The sequence below is a fragment of the Microtus ochrogaster genome, chromosome 7 (assembly GCF_000317375.1).
Source record: "Microtus ochrogaster isolate Prairie Vole_2 chromosome 7, MicOch1.0, whole genome shotgun sequence".
NCBI lineage: Eukaryota > Metazoa > Chordata > Mammalia > Rodentia > Cricetidae > Microtus > Microtus ochrogaster.
In genome coordinates, this window is record NC_022014.1 from 15,119,794 (window position 1) to 15,141,023 (window position 21,230).

Below are 21,230 nucleotides of genomic sequence, written 5' to 3' on the forward strand. Positions count from 1 at the left end.
GCCTGTCCTGGAACTAGCTCTTGTAGACCAGGCTGGTCTCGAACTCACAGAGATCCGCCTGCCTCTGCCTCCCGAGTGCTGGGATTAAAGCCACCACCGCCCGGCTTAAGACAAGTTCTTATATGAGCATTCAGCAGATGTAACGTTTACCTGAGAATTTAAGTCAGCACGGGCTTTAACTATAGACAAGATACTGGCAGCAGGTACAGCACTGCATGAATGTTGTGTCTGAATTAGGAAGGAGGGCTAAGGAGATGGCTCCATGGGCTCAAGCCCTGCAGTGCAAAATGCCTGGAGGCCTGAGTTTGGCTCCCTGACCCACACATATAAAAGCTGGACAAGTGCTGGGTGGTCGTGGCACATGCCTTTAATCCTAGCACTTGGGAGGCAGAGACAGGTGGATCTCTGTGTGTTCCAGACCAGCCTGGTGTACAGAGCAAATTCCAGAACAGGCTCCAAAGCTACACAGAGAAACCCTGTCTCTAAAAACAAAAACACAAAAGGGCTGGACACAGTGTTTTAAGCATCTGTAATCCCTGTGCTTCTATGGGGAGACGGGAAGCTGAGACAGGAGACACCCTGAAGCCAGGGACAGCCAGTCGTAGAACACAGTGAAACAACGGCTCAGTCTGAAACAGTGGAAGACAAGGACTGATACCCGAGGGGGTTCTTCTGACTTCCATACACACGCTGTGGCAGGAACACCACCATGTTCACACACAGAGATGTAGACACACACACATGCATAAACATACACACATACACACACACAGATTGAAAGAGAAAGAGAGAGGAGTGTGCAAAAATGATGGAGGAAATGTTTATTTCCGTTTTACTCATATAGCCCTGACAAACGCTATTTTGATCAGTTTACTATCTGTTTACGTAATAGAAGGAAGCTTCAAAATGTTTCACTTTGAGTTGGGGGTGTGCTGTAACTCAGCGGAAGAGTGCTTGCCTAGCATGCAGGAGGCTCTGAATTTGATCTCTAGAACTGAAAATAAAATTAACACAACAGACCTGGAGTTCCCAGAACACTGAGTAAAATATAGCTCTGGGATTTCTTTGCAAAGAGGCTTTGTTGCCTTGCTGACGCAACACGGGTGCATGGTCCCGTGGACTCCGCTGTTGTGATTACAAGGCAGCTGCAGACCTCAGCTTCTAGGCCCACTGACTGCACGCCTCTCTTTTTCTTTTCGCTACTCTGGCTGTGCAATGGGTCTTGGGAACGCAGAGGGGTTTAAGATAACCCCAACAGAGAGGTGGTCTTTTTCTCTTTTAGGCCTGAATACCGGGAGTGGCGTGAGCAATTGTCCTCAGGACTGTGACCCACAGCGCACCATCCGAAGTTGTGTTGAAATAGTGTGATGAATTGGCGGCAGAATGGATGGGAAGGAATATGAAAAGATTTGTATAACAAAGCACCATAAATCATCTCTGGTACAGTGGGGCCCCCATCCTTCAGCCTGTGGGCTTGTCAGAGGAGCTGCAGGGAGGGAGAGAGAGATGAGGGAGAAAGAAAGAAAGGGGTCTTCGAGATTTGGGCTTGAAGCATCCCCTAAGCCAGCGAGGCCACTAATCAAATTCATTCACTTGCTCAGTTTGGAAATACCTATCAAGAGTCTTACTTGTGGATGGCTCTATTCTGGAGCTGTTGGGGTGTGATGGATAAGGGAAAGGGTAGATAACAGTGAGTCAGATACAGTTCCTGACTCACTGTGCTTAGGCATGGTTATGACAAGGACCCGGATTATTTCTTTAGCATCAGCACAGATACACAGTAGGATGTCCTTAACTTCAAGGAATAGATGCATTGCTAAGCCCTTCTGGCACTAAGGTGAATTGCGATCAAGTGAATGGATTTCTATATTCTTCATAAAGCTGTCCTTGCTGCCCTTTATGGGAATTTACCTCCTCTGCCCCTTGTTCCTGTTATCCTATGTGTATATGCTGTATTTTCCACAAGCCTTTTGGAGGCAATTTTTATGGAATAGGAATTGGAAGAAACAAAGGATGGGGGAAGGTCAAACAGATTCAGATTAGAATCTTAGTTCCTCTACTTAGTAGCTCTGTGTGTGGCCTGTGTTAGTTTCTTTTAAAGTGTTTATAGTTTTAACTATGTGTCTATGTACACCTGTCTTTGTGAGGGTTTGTGCATGTGAGCGCAGTACCCAGGGAGGCCAGAAGAGGGCAGAGATGGTTGCAGTCTCTTGTGAACTGCCAGGTGTGGGGTCTGCAAAGAGAACTCAGGTCCTCTGCAAGAACAGTAGGAGCACTTCAGATTGGTCTCTCCGCCCACCTGGGTTAGTTTCCCAACCCCTCGAAGTCTTAGTTTCATTGTCTATAAAATGGGGATCACAGCTCCTCTGGACCGGGAAGTTGTGAGGGTTAACCATAAGGTATGCCAGTGGCTTTGTTAGTCCTTGCTATCTGGAGCTGCACCGGGTGGTTATTCTATAGGGAAGAAAACAGTATTCGTCAGGGTTAAATACCTTAAGTGCTTTGTAACCTGGAGGAAGCATCACACTAGGCTTCAGAATTCTGTTACCAGCCTGCCTCATCCGTGTTCCTTTCCTACCCTTAGCAGCTTACCCAGTCCTGAGCCAGGGAGCTGGAGAGATGGCTCAGTGGTTAGGAGCACTTCCTGCTCTTCCACAGATCATGGGTTCACTCCCAGCTAAACATCAGGCAGCTCACAGCCACCTGGAATTCCAGCTTCAGGGCATTTGACACCCTCTTCTGGCAGCATAGGCTCATGTATGTATACACACACATACACATAGATAAAAAGAAACCTTAAAATGCAATTCCGAAGCTGTTAATTATGAGAGGCCGAGACGAGAGTGTGTGAGAAGTGTTCTTCAGGGAACACACTCAGAAAATGGGCAGCCACTCAACTAGCCAGGAGCAGGATTTGGATCTAAAGGGTCAAGTACTTGATTTTTTTCAGCTAGGGTGGCACTATCAGCATTTTTTGTTGTTGTTATTGTTTTGTTTTTTTGTTTTTCGAGACAGGGTTTCTCTGTAGCTTTGGAGCCTGTTCTGGAACTAGCTCTTGTAGACCAGGCTGGCCTTGAATTCACAGAGATCCACCTGCCTCTGCCTCCCAAGTGCTGGGATAAAGGCGTGCGCCAGCACTGCCCGGCCACTCTCAGCATCTTTTATGCCAAGCTAGAAGTCTGAGGGTTAGTAGATGCTGTGAACACTTGAAAGGTTTTCTCGAGTGTAATGCAGTGAGTCGACTTTCTTGTTTTGATGATTGCTTCATGCTTATTCACAAACTATCTGCTTATATGCATAGTCTTGAACTTTTTAATAACAATTATACATATATGAACATTATATATAAATAAATATATCCAACCTTCATTGAAGGCTAGCCAGGATTGCAAAGGAACAATACTACTGACTTCAACCAGATAGATACTTCAAAACATTTGCTTTTCAAAGAAATTGCTCCATTGCCCCATTGCATTACAGCATTGCAAGGAATAGGATCAAAACTTGTTGGTGGGAAGAAATTCAAGGAACAAGGAAAAGCAAGAGGTGGCTCTCATCCTCACAGCAAGCCCTCCTTGGGATACAGCCTTTCCTCAACCCCAGGAGGGTCGAGCATAGGGTCAAGGAGTGGTGAGCAGGTTAGCAACAAGGACAACAGAGGGAGGGGACAAAAGAGCAGAGAGTAGAAGCTGCATGCCCAATGCCTGAGCATGTTTCTTTGCTGCAAGAGAATGGCAGGACAACGGCTCAAACTGTGAGAGAGGGGGGTGGAAAGGGAAGGGGGCAGCTAATGGATGAGGGGGCCCAGCAGGGGTCAGAGGTCATGAGGGCACCACAGTGAACTAATTGGCCTCTCTACATATTCGCTTTCTGCTTCTAGCCTACAGCTGGGCCCCCAGAGAAAGGCCAGGGGAAAAGCTGGCTTTATTTATTTATGCTCCAGATGTGAGGCCGACTCAGCTGGTGCCGAGCAACCGAAAGGGAAAAGGGAGGCAGGAAGCCCCTTTCCTCCTCTCAGCACCTGCCCTTCTGAGAGAGATATGCTTCTCTCTCACTCCATCATCCATCCATCATCATCCTCATGATGTGCCAATTAGATGCCCCGAGAAACGTGGTACATACCAGATAAGGGCACTGATCTTTTTGACTTGGACTCTAGATTACCAGAGGTAAAACCTACTGATTTTGACAACTTGTGCAGGCTGATGCGATCAGCCTCTAGCTGAGAGAGCCTGAGCTGGAATGCCAGCTGGTAGCTCTGTGGCCTCAGACTAGTGCTTTAATTTTAGTTTTTCAAATACCAGCTTTTCCCTACAGTTTAAAAAATGGGGTGATTATGTGCATTAAGTGAGGTAAGTGCATGTAAGTTAAGCCGCACCCCAGTGCGTGCTAACTCTCGCTATTGCTCTAGCCCAGTGGGATAAACATGTGGCACAGGGAATACCCATTGTCTCGCCTTACGTTGTCTGTGAACTGCCCCTCCCAAGACAAAAATCTCCGTTCCTCTTTCATAAGGCTCCGGAGCCTAGGAGGGAAACCTCAGGTCCTTTCTAGGGTTTTATCTGAACTCTATAAAGATCAAGTCACATGGAACAGAACTTTTTTTATTTAATGAGGAATAAGTCAAGAACTTAAAACTGGACCAGGTAGCAATGAGGACCAGTGAGAAGTCCTTTGCCATTGCAGGGACTCACACATAAGGTCAGCTTACACTTAGCTAGGGAGGGAGAGAAAGCCACAGGTCATATAGACAAGAGGAGGTCTGTGTCTGAGGCTAGCTAGCTCTCGTGCGACTTATAAAACAGACAACCCATCTCTTCACAGAGCCTACAAGGTCACTGGAAAACCACTGCCCATCAACCCTGGAATACAGAGATGGGAACAGAAGACATGCCCACATGGCCATGAACACGCAGCTCTGTGGATCTCCCACCTCGTTATCATCCACCACAGACATCAGAGTGGAATCCGAGTTCCTACCTAACATTTAATTTGGAAGTTTCCTTTTGTCATGTGTTCTTCCCGCTTCCGTTCACTTAATCATTCACTCACACTCATTCATCTGTTCTTGATGCCTATTTTCTCTTTATTTTTAAAAATACTTATTTCTTTATCTATGTGTATGAGTGTTTTGTCTGCATATATGTTCTGGGGCCCACAGAGACCAGTGGAAGGTGCTGGATCCCCTAGACCTGGAGTTATAGACAATTTGTGAGCCACCATGTGGATGCTGGGTCCTCTGCAAGGGCAGCAGGTCCTCTTAACTACTGAACCATCTCTCCAGCCTTCTTTTTACTTTTTAAAAGATATCAGCTTTTATTAATTCTTTGAGACTTTCATACAGTGTATTTTCATCAAATTCACCCCCCACTTTTCCCTCTAGCTCCTCTCCATCTGCTCCCAATTTCCATATCCTCCTTTGTCTAATCACTCTCTGAGTCCAATTTATGCTGTCTCTGTACTCATGTTTATAGGGCCGTATACACCGAGTGTGGCTGACCTCATCTTTATGGGCTACACCCTTAAAGAAAACTGATGCTGCCTCCTTCAGAAGCCATCAACTGTCCCTAATTCCTCAGGACTAGTGGCTGGGAAGGTCTTCCCCCTTCCATACTAGGATGTTGACTGGCTTTATGGTTTTTTTAATTTTATTTCTGTGTGTCTGTGTATGCTCATGTGCATGCATGTATATGCATGTTTGTACCATAGCCCACGTGTGGGGAGGTCAATTCTTTTGAGCTGATTCTCTCCTGACACCATGTGGGATCCAGAGACTGGACTCAGGTCATCAGGCAAGAGCAGCAAGTGCTCTTAGTCCCTGAACCATCTCTCCAGCCCCTGTGTTTTAGGTAATATCACTCTTATCATACATTTTCACATCATAAAGGCAATGTCATCTCCCTTCTTTCCCAAAATTGTCTTTGTAATTCTTTTGGTGTTGTTTGAGAGAGTCTCACTATGTAGCTGGCTGGTTGGCCTGGAACTCATTATGTAGACCAGGCTAGGCGCAAACTCAGAGATCAGACTGCCTCTGTCTCTCTACCTCCCAAATGCTGGGGTTAAAGGGAGGTCTTTAACCTTTAAAGACTTGTCTTTAAAATTCTTGTTCCTTTTTCTATTTCATATTTTCATATTAACTTGTAAGTTTCCTATATACTGAAATCTCCAAGCTGAGATCTCTTTAGAATTACATTGAATTTATAAATTAATTTGTTTTTATATTAATGGATTGCTCCTCTTTTAAAGAGCTTCTTATTAAATATCCTTCAGTCAAGTTTTATAATTTTCTCAATTTCAGTGACTTCTTCTCTCAGTGGACCCAATGCTAATAACTTTCAGTCGGTGCATATGGGAACAGGAACTTATAAAGACCACATCTTCTGTTTGTTTTGATTAAGACTCTTCAACTCAACAACCTAGGACAACTATTTTAGTGGCTTTGATAGTCTGCCTCTAACTCTTGGATTCTGGACAGAAATCTACAGCATCTAGACCCCAGGGGCTACAGGTAACCAGAGGTTACTAGGAAGCACCCACTTGGCCAGGGGCGCATGAGGCTGGGATTGCTGTCCTGGGGCTGAGTAAACCTCTGTTCTCAGAGCACCGATTCTCTGGGAATTTTTATTGTGGAGCTGAAATTCCATTTCTTCCATGAAGTAATACCAAGTCTCACGATCTTTTCAAACCTTAATTGGTGATGGACGAGCCCTAAGAAGAGACCGTAGAAGTCAGAGGGCTGTGTTTCCCTCAGCTCACTTAAGCAATCCTACTTTAGTTGGGTGGCCTTCTACCCTTCTGCTGGCCTGGCACAACTCAACTCCCAGATGCCTCTGACACCAAGTCTAGCTACCCCTATCCTAACGACTCCTGCCCTTCTCACAAGCCACCATGCAGATCTAGGAACATTCCCCAACTCTGACACACGTTCTCAACATTAGCCCAATGCAGATAATTCTGCCTGTGCCCTGCAGTGTTTCTACAGAGGCCTGGGACTCTCTCAGTGCTGTCTTTTGGCACACTGAGGTGAAGGCACAGAGCTCAAGGGTCCTTCTTTAGGGAAAGATTACATCATGATAGTCATGTAGCTGAATGCTAAGTCTAGAACTGTTTTACTTCTTTCGTTTTCGTGTGTGTGTGTGTGTGTGTGTGTGTGTGTGTGTGTCTCATGTGCATAAATCCCCTGACCTCATAGGCAGTTGTGAGTCATCCAATGTGGGAGCTGGGAACCAAACAGGTCCTACAGAAGAGCAGCAATTGCTCTTAACTGCTGAGCCATCTCTCCAGCCCCTAGGGCTGCTTTTCAGTCCTTAAAATAAGAGTTCCCGAAAGGGTGTGCTATTTCATCAGCTGCCCAGAAGTAGCTTGAGGGTAAGTATGGCGCCTGCTTGCCCTAAAACACGTTTCTTCATCTCAAACACTGACAGGCCTCTCTTTCTCTCTCTCTCTCTCTCTCTCTCTCTCTCTCTCTCTCTCTCTCTCTCTGCCCCGTTGAAAGATTTATTGCATGTATAATATGTACTATATGAGTTTATATGTGCCATATGAGCTCAGGGACTGGAGGCACAGGCAATTGTAAGCCACCTGATATGGATGCTGGCAATTGAGCCCAGGTGTCATCTGGAAGAGTAGTAAGTGCCCTTAACCACGGAGCCATCTCTTCAGGACCTGTTCTGCCGCACCTTTCTCCTGTTGGCTTCTGGGATGGCTGGAATATGCAGGTTCTCATGCATGCTCACTGATAGAACTCAGACACCTGGCACACACATTGCCACGTCCTGGGGAGTCCCTGCAAGCAAGGAATCAGCATGTGCATGTTGTGGTCGCCATGTCTGGGTGTACTGGCAAGACCAGACACACCTTGCTTTGGAGGTAGGAGCAGCCTGTCCTCTCTGTCCTCAGCCCTGACTAGAGCCATCTTCACTAAGATGTGGAGTTCCATTTCCCAACAGGCCTGTCTCACACATTCCCCTGTCCTTGGATCAGCAGTGCAGCCTACAGGGAATGTCTACCTCAGAGCAGGATTCCATGCTCAGGTCTGGCCTCCTGGCCAGCACTCCTCCAGCCATGATACCAGGGATGCTTTCTCAGGTCAAAAGGGAAAGCATTGTGGCCAGGCAAACACATGGCTGGCTTTGAAGTCTCAGGGGGGATTTGCTCAGGCTGGAGTTGGGAATCTGAAGGAGAGGCCTTGCTGTGTTTGATGTCTCTGAAGAGCAGGAGGAGGGAGGCACACCCTGGGGGTCCTCTTAGAGGACTCTCCCCTTGTGCTGAGCCTGCAGTCCCACCGAGGCCTGGGACACAGAGGAGGCCCAAGTCCAGAAGGGCTAATGGCAGGCCTTTACTAGAAGAAATAATGGCTCTCTTCCTTCAAGTTGGTCTGTGGGAGTGTGGCTCAAGGCAAAGACGTGAAGTGAGGATGAGAACGAAAGGAAGATGGCCTCAGGCAGCCGAGGGGACGGTCAGGGGACAGACAGATATCTGCTCTGCCTGGAGCCCCCACGTTCAACCTCCTCTCCCTTCCCACCCTCTACCATTAGCCTCTCTGACTGCAGTCAGGGTCCTGCTCCCTCTCTGCCATCATGGTTGCAGCATGAGTGGGGAGTTCATTTTCCAGGATCTATCTGCTGTATTCCTGCCTCAGAAGTCCTAGGTAGTGTGACCAGAAGCACAGCCAACAGCATTTAAATCAACAACTGAGCAGGGAGCCAGGTCAGGACAATGCTCCCACGCTGGCTCTCAGGGCTTCTCCTAGGATTTCACCAGGTGCCCAAGCCTGTTTACCACCTTTGCTGGTGGGAATGGGGCGAGAAGGAAAGCATTGTTATTAACGAGTTCAATGTCCCATGGAACAATTGAGCCAGGAATATCTCCACCCCACCTCCAACTCTCCCACCTGTGCACCTAACAGTACACACACTGCTACCAGAGTCTCCCCCTCCCCACCCCCATTTCCAGGCTGCTCCGGCCTGCCTATCCCTTTACCCAGATGCTGCAATTGAGAAAGGCTTGTTTACGATAAGGCCTTGAAATCAGAAGTTATAAATCCTGCCCAGGACAGCTGCCCTATCTCTGTACTAAGTTGTGCCAAAAGGAGGCTCACCTGCTTGTGACCCATTCCCTGTTACCGTCCCCATCCAACCCCCCCCCCCCAGCTCCCTGCAGCTCCTCTGCAAACACAGGACAATGGGCAAATGGGAGTTACCTGTCTTAACAGGTGTCATCTGGGCCTCACTTTCCTACAGGGTGATGGGAGGGTCATCCTTAGCCCACCCACCGTGGGCATTCCTGTGATTGTGAAGATCTATCTTTGAGCAGGACCTTTCTTTATGCTCGGTATCTTTACCTGCAGGAGACTGAGCCCACCTCAAGAGAGTTAAGGACTCTCACTTTGGCTACTTAATCTGAATGAACAGACAGCTACTGTGCTGTTTGTTTCAGAAGTGCCTCTGCTAAATAAGTTCACAAGGGGCACTGTGTTGTGCCCACTATGGTGCCTGTTTTCTGCATTAGCCTTCCCTAGTAAGATAGAAGTTCCCTGAAGACAGCAAGTCCGGTGTGTGTGTGAGCATGTGTTGCTGGGGTCAAACCCAGGGTCTTGAGCATGCTAAACAAGTGCTCTACCACTGAGCCATATCCCTCCCAGCCTTAGACTATTTCTTATTCATCACTGACTCCCTCTGCCCAGGCGACTGCATAAAATATGATTATATCAATATTTAGGGCCAGGAGAATGCTGTTGTCTCGTTACCTACAAATGCTTGCCAAGGGTGTCTTCTGTGTAGTAAGTGTTTCCACTGGACAGTAGGGGCACACAGGTTAAGGAGACCCAGTGGCACTTTACCTGCCTGAAAAGGAGGGAGCTGCCTGGGAACCCAGGGAATCTGCTGTGATGGTCAGAAGCCTCAAGACTTGAGAACATTTGCCTTAGAGAGAACTAACTTAGTGATGCCCCCGAGTCAGAGACGACATGTCTACTCATCCCCAACCTCAGAACATTCTAGAGTAGAGCTGATTTCAATATCATTGTTTCAAAAGTGTGCATAAAAGCCATTTCTAGGGAGAGAAAAATCGCTCAGTGGTAAGAGCACTTTCTCTGCACCAGGGAACAGAGACACACAGATCCTGGAGCTCCCCCTAGCTAGTCTGGATGACCCCAGGTTTAGTGAGATAGGGTGTTTCAAGGGAATACAGTGGAGGGTGACAGAGGAAGACATTCAAGACCCTCCTCTGGCCTCTGCACGCACGTGCGCACGCACACACACAGAGTCATTTCTAATGTCACTGCTTGGGAAGAAATTGTCCAGTCTTTTCATCTAGGAACCAAAGTAAGTGACAGCCTGGTCTATATAGTGAGTTCCAGGCCAGCCAGGCTTATATAGTGGGACCTTGTCTCAAACATCAGCAGTAACAACAAAAACAACTGAATACTGCCCCCCCCCCCACAGATACATACACACAAACAAAAATCCCTAAATAAGTTAAATTTGCTCCCCTGGGCCATGGTTGCCACTGTCCCTGTCATCTGTGTCCATGTTGCTTTGTTTCCTGCCACTTGGAGACCTCAGGAAGAAGGAAGGGGGCAGTGTGTGCCTAGAGCTCAGGCCATCCCAAGGCACGCTTACCCAGTGTCCTCCATGTGGAGAATCGCTATGTCCACTGAGCACAGGAACTAACATAACGGTGTATGTGACATTGCATCCGAGAAACTGGGAAGAAAAGGAAAGCAATGGTCAGCTCAGATGATGGATGACTGTCCCTGGACCAATGCCCTCACTGCCCTGAGGGGACCTTTACAGTGGGAGGTGAAGCCTAGTGGTAGGTCACGTTCTCTGTGCAGCTCCTTTGAGCCAGGGCTCCTGAGTGGATGCCTACTTCTCCATGGACCTAGACTCTATTCCCTCGAGCTTTGGAAAAAACCATAAACAAAATTCCTTTGAAGCTCCGTGATTCATTATAAAGTGAATTTAAACTTCGTGTCTTCTATCATAATCTATCAGCTTGTTTTACTTAAAAATACAGTAAGTGGTTACTTCGCTCTGGATCAAATGGATGCTCCAGGAAGAAAAGCTGCTTTCCCTGTGGCTTCTTTTTTGTTTGTTTGGTTTCTGTTTTGTTTTTGAGACCGTGTTGCCCTGGCTGTCCTGGAACTCGCTCTGTAGACCAGGCTGGCCACAAACTTAGAGATCCTCCTGCCTCTGCCTCCCTCCTGAGTGCCGGGATCAATTCCTGTGGTTTCTTGGGGCCCTTGGCTCACTGCCCTGTACCCTAGCTTGAGAAGCTTGCCATTCGTGACATAAGGCCAAACCACATGTACTACGTGCAGGAGTGGTGCTCTCACTTGGACCACTAACAACCTGCACAGTCTGCACCTTTGCTCTCAGACCACTGTGACTTGGCCTGTGCCATCATGGTCACACACACCCCCAGCTGAAATCAACATGATTGTTCCTCTACCTATGGGCTTATCTTGGTACATTTAGCAGGGTATAGGAATCGCGTGGCCTGGAACTCTATTCTCTAAGTGCCTGGGACAGTCGCTCTAATCCTTTTAGCTGGCTGGGTATGGTGGCACATGCCCACAATCCCATCTACGCAGGAAGCTAAGACAGGAGGACCTCTTGAGCTCAAGAGTTCAGCACCATCTTAGGCAACATATGAGACCTACCTCAGTACATAATGAATGAATGAATGAATGAATGAATGAACGAATGAATGAACCATTTCATGGGGTCCTTTACAGGGAATGAACAGAGCAGATTAACAACAAGTATGAGATCCAGAGGCAAGTTGCAGCAACTAAAGTGGATTTTGAATGAGATAATCATCAAAAGGATAATTATCAAAAATTATCCTTGTGCTAGGGATGGTTGTTGTTACTGTGTCTTGTGTTGTTCTGAGTTTTGATAGAGGTTTCTCCGTGTAGCCTCTGCCCATCCAGTGCTGGGATTAGAGGCACATTGCCGCCTTGCCTGGCTCCTTGGTAGGCTTCTTAATGCACCAGTTTGTTTTCCCTGACATGACAGCTTGATATATAGAAGGAAATTAGGAATCCAAGCAGCCTGCTTGAAGTTTGCTATACATTTAGTGTGTCAGCGCTTTAAAATATAAAATATACATTCATTTATTCATTCATGCCTCAATGAATATGCCCATCCGCTCAACAAGTCTTCGCAGAGAACCTACTTTGCAGCAGGCAGCATGAGGTTGAAGAGGTAGTAAAGATGGCATACTGTGTGGCTGGAGAGATGGCTCAGCGGTTAGAGCACTTGTTCCTCTTGCAGAGGACCCAGGTTCAATACCCAGCGCCCACATGGTGGCACACAGCTATCCCTAATTCCAGTTTCAGGGGATCTAATGGCTTCATCTGACTGCAGTAGATACCAGGCGCACATGTGGTACATATCCATTTCTGTGGGCAAAACACTCATACACATAATATAAGTAATTCTGAAAAAAATGGGGGTATGGTTTATATTATATTATAACTTGCAAGGGAGAGGCAGAATGAAAAGAGTGGTTTCCAGGGAAACAGACAAAGCTTCAGCTGGGACCAGCTCAAGGCCTTCTTCAAGCAACTGCTCCTGCCCCTGAGTATTCTGCTCGATGGCAGGAGTGTGCAGAGTGTAGATCCCAGGCTAAGTCAGCAGCAGTGATAAGTTGTCCATGATTAACCATACAAAGATTAAAAAAAGGAAAATCTCCCTCCAAGTTGCTCTGCCTCTCCAGCCGTCCCAAAGACCCTCAGTGTGTGTACACCCTTACAAATGAGACTTGTCTTTCCATTTTATTCTCTGTTAGAGCTGGGAAGCACCGCAGTCCCCCTGCATTGTACATACAGGGCACAGAGCCCGAGAGACTGGAGGCACAGGAGGCACATTGCTGTAGCTCAGAGCCCAAATAAGACAGAGCTAGGGTCTGCAAACAAGGAGAGGAAGGGCGGGGTGAGGACGTGAGTCTTGATCCTCCAGAAGCGTGCTGGGCTTCAGATTGCTGAGGACTTGCCAGACAGACCCCCGTGGTTCTGGAGACTCCAGCCACTGTCCCTTATCTCTCCTTCCTAGAGAGTGTGCAGATTGGACATCTTCAGGTGGTGAAATCTCTGGACTCTAGAACTCAGCTATGGGCTTGCAAGGCCAATGGGACAATGGAAACAGGGGCTTCGGACCATTTCGAAACAATCCACACCCTGTCCCCCTTTTCCAGCAACTACCAAGCTGACCAGTGACCTCCAAACCTGGGGCTGGTCTGGCTTTTGTGTCTGTCTGACGAAGGATTGCCCACTCTGGCAGAGTTTACTCTCATTTGAGCCCCCGCTGCACTAAAGGGAAATGTGGCTGAATTTGGATTGAGTTTGGTTGTGTGGCTCCTTAGGTGGAGAGTCACCTTCCTATGACATTAAGGCCTCCAGGAGGGCCACTGCAGTCTGCGCGGTCTGCTAATTCTACTGCAAGCAAGGAATGTGTTTATTCTTCCAAGGGGCAAAGATTCCCCTACTCAAAATGACGCTGCCACATTGTGCAACCAGGAACACTGGCTGCTGCTGATGTAAACAAGTGACCAAGGCAGGCTCACCCGGGGTTGGGTTCTACTTTTCCCAGAGGTGTTTCTTATGAATGGCTGTGCCCAGTGAAGCAATTTCCTGCCTTGTAAACTTCTGCCCAGCAAACCACATCTCCTATCTATCACTGCCTGGCTCAGGGTCATAAAACAATTCCCCTCAAACCAATCAGAGCTTGATCAAGAGTCCTTGAGCAGCAGGAAAATTACCTCTCCCTCTGGACATGCGAAGGCACTTTCCAACCAAGTGGCTCTGCAGTTTCTGAATGTAAACATCATGCACCTTACCGTGAGCCCTGCCTCTGCTCATTTGAGATGTGGGGCCCCTGGGCCTGATTCTCAGCCCTTGGGTTCACTCCACCAAGGCACCGGCTGGCTAGTGACCCATTCGTTACCTTGACCTGAGGACCCCACAGCTGGGACAACACATCTCACTGTGTCAGATCATGATTTACAAGAGAAGTTTATGCAGGGCTACCAGGTCCATGGGGGAAGGTGTCAATATGGACATAAGAAAACAGGTCAAAACAATTTCAGGAGTCCTTTGGTTTGGACATGCACTTTGTAGGCTGTGATTTCTCAATCTGGAATGTCCCTTGTCTTCCTGGTGGACTGTCACTCATTCCTCATGACACAGTCCGTAATCTACTAAGGCACATTTTCTGCTCCCACCTAGGCAGGGCGTCCTCCACTATGCTGTCACTATACTTTCTGAAGCTGACACCTTTTCTCACTCGTCTGCCTCTCTAGCCAGGCCGGGATCTCCTTCAGAGCATCTTGGACTCTGCGGCTTCTACCGTGGTGCCTATCCAGATCAAAGTGAGTGGGCACCAGAGGGTCACTGAACAAGCGTGTGAATGAGCACCAACTGCACACCTACAGCCCCGCCACACCTAGGTCATCTGTGTACTGAAATGGTATAGAGAATATGCTGTAGTCAGGGAATTAAGACCTGGGTTAGGCTTGTCAACAAGGCATAACAGGGTCTCTGTCTTTAGGAAATCTGAGATCTAGGTGTTGAAGAAGTAGCTCAGTAGTTAGGAGTACTTGTTGCTCTCCAGAGGACCTGAGTTTGGTGGCTCACTTTCTAATGCACATTTAAAGATGCAAAACACTCATCTACAGATCAGATAAAATAAATATCTTCAAAAAACAGTTTTAAAAGACCCAGTCATCTGTCTGTAATTGGTAGTAATATGAAAGATGGAATTCAGAGAGTGGATCTGAGAGTAGGGGGGGTCATCCCACTCCTCCCCCTCCCCCTCCCTCCTCTCAATCGCTGAACCTCAGGCTTAGAAGCTGATGCGGATCTGAAAGAGCCCATTTTTCTCTTTGGTTCTCTGTGGTTTTGACGTTCACTTTGGGAATGCTCTGAGTGAGTCACAGTTGTTAAAATACTACAGTCACCAGCAAGCACCACCCAGAGCCCCCATTCTCCTCTCTCCTGTCTCCTCATCTGCATCTACAGAGGTAACCAGGGTCTGGCTCCTTGCTTCGACTCTCAGACGCCTCCAGAGAGTAGGGATGAGGATGGCAGCTCAGACGTATTTGAGTCAAACACCACCACCACCACCACCACCACACACACACACACACACACACACACACACACACACACACACACGTTCAAAAGGTTATTCCTGAGTGTCTACTATGTTCCAGGTGCCAGGTGCTGGTGATGAAATTGAACAAAACACCCCGTCTCTGCCGCACTGAGCTTGCCTTCTAGCAAGGAAAGACACTGGCAGAGTTGGGGGCAGGGCAAGTAGGACCTTGCTCTCACAGTACCTCCCTTGGTCCTCCAAGTGCAGCAAGATGCAAGGGCATATTGCAGGGCACTTTCCTGTGAGCCTGGAAATGAGTTTTATGCACGTGTGTCTCATATGTTTCCAGATGTTCAACTGTCATCTAACGATCCCTCGGCTAAGGAGTGGTAGAGCCCAGGTTGAGAAACGCCCTAGCCTAAGATTATATATTTATATCTTTAGAAGTGTTGAAGATCAGACCCAGGGTCTAGTGCGCATTGGACCAGCACCAACCACTGGGCTACTCCTGAATGAGATTCAGCTCTATGTGGCGGCGGGAAGTGTTTACTAGAGGAACAAATGAGATGAATGGTTAACCCTAACTCCTGCGGCTGCCTGTTGCTCTGTCTCCATGGTGCAAACATGAGCGAAGTCCTCTCGTTTCTCATTGACTTTCTGATTTGAACCATTCTAGTATTTTGATTCCTGAAAGTGTTTTATAAAGATTAAGAGATGAACATTTTTATTGTTATCAACCATGTTTTCTGAGAGAGAGAGAAAAAAAAAAAGGACGAATCATAAAATGTTGTGCTAAAGAAATGAGCACCTTAGATCCTATTTCTGAGTTTGGAATTAAAGTCTCTGAATGTGGCTGAATGGTGACCCCCAAATCAATGGCTTGTAAACTTGGGACCTTCTTAAGTGCTAAGAAGAAAAAGGGTCTTTGCAAATGTGGTTAAGGAAGCTTATTGCAAATAATACTATGGATCCCAAATATACTCGGATATATATATATATATACATATATATATATGTATATATATATATATAAAACATGGAAGGAGGGAGACTTGACACAGAGAAGAAGGCAAGGCAATCACAGTGGGGTACTGGAGTTATGTGACCACAAGCCGAGGGATGCCAACAAGCAACTAGGCAGGCCCTGGAAGAGCGTGGAATGGCAGCTTGCTTTGAGAGCCTCTGGAGGGAGGGGTGCAGTCCTGCTGACATCCTGATATGGGCTCAGCAGAACTGATGGTGGACTTTCTGCATCCACAAGGCTCGCTCACCGAGAGATGTGGGCACCTGGGGCAAGTTTGTAATCCCAGCTGCTCAGGAGGCGGAGGCAGTAAGACCACTAATTCAGGAGACACGGAGACTTCATCTCAGCAACAATAACAAAACCCCCAAACTGCAGGGGCTGGGGGATATAATTCAGCAGAGTGCTTGCCTAGAGTGCACAGGGCTCTAGGTTGGAGTCCCCACACAGAGCATCCCTTCTGCCTAAAATGATCTTCCCCAAATGTACAAGTAAAATATTCTCTCTCTCTCTCTCTCTCTCTCTCTCTCTCTCTCTCTCTCTCTCTCCCTCTCTCTCTCTGTCTGTCTGTCTGTCTGTCTATCTCTTCCCCCTGTCTCCCCCCTCTCTTTTTTTCTTCTTCCTTTTCTTTTAGTTTTTTCAAGCCATCATTTCACCTTTTGTCTGAAGTCATCATTCTAGCCACTCAGAGGAGAAAGTGGCAGGGGACACATCTTCAGCTGCCCCTTCAAGGTGATCCTTTATTGTTATTTAATTTATTAATTATTGCATGGGTATGCATAATGGCCAGAGGAAAACTTTCAAGAGTTGGTTCTATCCGTTAACCAGGTGGGTTCCAGGGGACTGAACTAAGGTCATCAGACTTGGCGGCAAGCACCCTTACTGGCTGAACCATCTCACCAGCTATGCAAGTGATTCTGAAATACACCCAGAAATCTCAGTCTGGTTGGATGGCCAGTGAAGTCTATGTTGGAAGACAGAGGTAAAGAGAACCACCTTCAGAAATGGATTACTCCCTTTTCTTTCTCAGCCTCCTTTCTTCTTTCAAGTTGCATTGCTGCTTGGCATGTTCACGTATTTCATATGTATTTATTATGCTGATTATCCAGTTATTGTTGGCTCCATCCCGTCAGATGGAAGCTCCAGGGAGAAGTGGCCTCTGAGGGTGTTTGCACGGACACATGTGCAGGTGACATTCAGTGCTTTCCCACTCCCACCCCCTTTTTTTTTTGAGTCAGGGTCTCTTTTATAGCCTTGACTGTTCTGTAACTCACTATGTAGACCAGGGTGGCTTCAAACTCAGAGATCTACCTACCTCTGCCTCCCACATGTTTGGATTAAAGGTGTGCGCCACCAGTCGGGTGGTGGTGGCGCATACCTTTAATCCCAGCACTCAGAAGGCAGAAGCAGGCGGATCTCTGTAAGTTTGAGACCAGCCTGGTCTACAAGAGCTAGTTTCAGGACAGGCTCCAAAGCTACAGAGAAACTCTTTCTTGAAAAACCAAACCAAATCAAACCAAACCAAACCAAAAACCAAAAAACACCCCCCCCCCCAGAGGTGTGCACCACCATTCTGGGCTCCACTTTTTAAAAAAAGATTATTTCTGTTTTATGTATGTGTTTTGCCTGCATGTGCACTGTGTATGTGCCACACCAGCATGGGCCAGAAGAGGGTGTTGTATCCCCTGGAATTGGAGCTACAGATGGTTGGGAAATGCCATGTGGGCACTGTGAATTGAACTTGGGTCCTCTGGAAGAACAGCTGGTGCTCTTAACTGCAGAGCCATCTCTTTAGCTCCCATTTAGTTTTGAGAGTCAATCACTGAACCTGGAGCTCACTGATTGGCTAGATCGAGCAAGCTCCAGGAATCCTCCTGTCTCTGTCTCCTTAGAACCTACATGGCTTTTTACATGGGTGCTGGGAATCCAAATTCAGGACCTCATGCTTATGTGGCAAGAACTTTACCAGCCGAGCCATCTCCCCAGCCCAGGAAATACCTTTTGAATAAATGAAGGGGGCATTTTAGACAATATGGTTTCAAAAGCAAAGCTTTTGCAGAGTCTTATGCTGACTCAAGAGTCACCCCTGAGAATCCCAGAGTCTTCCTGGGACCCCTGTTCCCTGCCCACAACCCCCTGGGGCTCTCCATAGCCTCCCTGGGTCAGTTTGGTCTTAAAAAAAAAATAAATGTAAGCCGGGTGGTGGTGGTGCACACCTTTAATCCCAGCACTTGGGAGGCAGAGGCAGGCAGGTCTCTGAGTCTGAGGTATGACACAGAGAAATCTTGTCTCAAAAACCAAAAACAACTACAAAAAGCAAAACAACAACAAAAGACCAACAAACAAACAAAAACAAAGCAAAACCCTTCTAACTTTGTATATCCTTTCATAACAAATCCAGAACAACTAGTATTGTTTTATTACTACTGTCAAGACAATAGGACACAGGAAAGAAATCTTTCTTTGGGAATTTAATATATATATACAGTGAGAAAAGAAAATACAAAAGAAACATCTTCAACTTTCTTCTGTGGTGTGTTGGCATAAATACATACATACAAGCCTTAGTCACCCGGAGTCACTTGGGTGACTCTGCTTTTGACAAAGTCCCCTCTGTGTTTGCTAGGCTTGTTTTCCCTTAGAAAGTTCCCTTAGAACGTGTTTGTTTGTTTGTTTCTTTTTTTTCTTTCTTTTTTTTCTCTCTCTCTCTCCACCCAGGCAAGAGGTCATCCAGGTGTGTGTGTGAAGTCCTGCACACGCCAAGGATTCAGCTATAAAGCAGTTCTGCTGTAAGTCTCAGCAGACAATTCAATATTTGCACAGTGGAATGACCCCTGCACGGAGGAGAAAGAGAAGGAAGATAGAGAGAGGGAGAGACAGAGAGGGGGAGGGAGGAGACAGAAGAGAGAGGGAGAGGCAGAGAGGGGGAGGGAGGAGACAGAGAGGTAGTTAGTTCAGCTGATTGCTATTTGTTCTGAATGGTGGCCCTGTGATGGGTTGGGAGAAACTGTGTCTCCGCGGTTCTCCCTGCTATCTGTTGACAATTTTCCTGAGGTTTTGATTAATTTAATCCCCGATTCAAAGGGTGCTATCAGCCAGCTTTACCTCCAGCACAGCTGGCTCCTGTTGTCTCCTCCTGACTTTGCCCTTTCCTGGCTCCCAGAGTCTTCCTGGGACCCCTGTTCCCTGCCCCCAATCCTCTGGGGCTCTCCATAGCCTCCCTCAGGTCCTGTTTTATCTTCTTTCCCTACGGGAGATGAAGCCTCCCTAGTCAAGCCCTCCCTCCTTAGATTTGCTCTTTCTAAACCTCAGTTTACCAATCCATTTGCCTAATACCATAGGAACAAAAGCATTTTAGCCAAATAGCCAGCACCACACAGGTGATAAGGAAATCTTGATTGACATGTGGAAGAATCAGCCCAGCCCAGGAAACTCTATGAAGAAAGAAGGCATACCAACACAGTGTGCGCAGGTTTCAGAGTTTCAAGCCCTTGACGTTAACCTCAAAAGACCTTAGAAATCAGGTACGATTACTACCATAGTAGTTTTATATATCACCGCGGTGCTGATCCTAATCAAGTTATCTGGACTCCAAGAAGTCTACCAAAGGCTTGCCTCCAACCGTGAGTGGAGGGCTCAGACTCTCAACTACACTGTATTCTTATCCTAATTCCGCAGCAAACAGGACTAGCTATCTGTACCTTGGGAGGGGAGACGCCACCACCACTGGGCTCAGAACAGAACAGTTTAGTGCACTTTGAGGCAGGTTTCACTAAGGATTTCATTTTCTGCCCACGGATGTTAAAATGAAGAGGGTCTAACCCAGGATGCTCCCTAGAACATGAGTGGGTCCTGGGAGGAAAAGAACCATCTGTTAGTTTGTGCTTGGTGGGTAAACAAGGAGCTTGGAGAATGTTGGTATGTAAGGGAGGAACGGGTGAGGCTTCTTCAAATCTTCAAAATGGGCAGTTTCATACAGTGGGTGAATGGAATCCCATACAGTGGGTGCCTCTCTCCCTCCTTCAGCTGGTGAAGGGATGTTAGGAAGGGCCTGCTAGTGTTGAGGGAACTGTCGGTTTCCTGCCTATATATCTTGGTTCAAATAGGGTTTTGTTAAGAAAAGTTAAGACTGTACCTAACTAAACTCCCTCCCTCTCCTTGTACAGATGACCTCCTGAGTCTCTAGGACTCAAGGTTCTCAGGGTTACTGCAACCATGCCAAACAATCTAAACTGCCAAATGCAGACATTTGCTGGTCCCCAAACAGTATGATCTGGCTACGGGATTCTAGCCAAGGTTGAGGCTTCATGCCTTTACTCCCTGGCTCTTTCTGGAACTGGACATGCCCACTAAAAACGTTTTAACAAGCTTTTATCTATGTGTGCATGTCTACTTGTCTGTATGTGCATACCATGCCTCTGAGACGAGAAGAGGGTGTCGGGGCCCCTGGAGTTATAGTTACTGGTGGTTATGAGCAGCTTGATTGGGCGCTAGAAACTAAAGCTGGGCCCTCTGCATGAGCAACAAGTGCTCTTAACAGCTGAGCCATCTCTCCGGACCCTGGACATGTCCTTTTAGGTTACCTTGAGCTTGCAAGGGATCATCTATGTGTATGTAGGGCTTGCCCTTGTCCTGGCTTCATCTCAACATAACTATGAACTTCCTCTTAACTTCACAGTCCTGACACCCCAGAAACCAGTAATGGACCAGTATTTTATATCTGCCCCTGCTACAAGTACACAGTAGGTCCTCAGCAAGTTTTCTCAGTTCTCTGAGAATGGTTATCTCCCGCTATATTGGGATATATGAAAACCCTGCCACCCAGGGACTTGTTTTCTTGCCTATGCTTTCTCTGAGAAATACTTCGCTGGAAAGTAGAAAAAGCCCAGGCCAGCAGGACTTGCTATGGAGGAGGTGGCAGAACTGAGGCCAGGGCAGGGTCCTTCCTCTCATGTCAGCATTGAGTTCATTACCCTCAACAAGCAGGTGTTGGCATCCACAGAAGCCCCTTCTCTGGCCCAGACAGTCCTATGGGAGGCCAAGAAGGCAGGAAGAAGCCTGGAATTGACGCTTAAAATGAGATTTTAGAAATTTTCCTACCACATTTT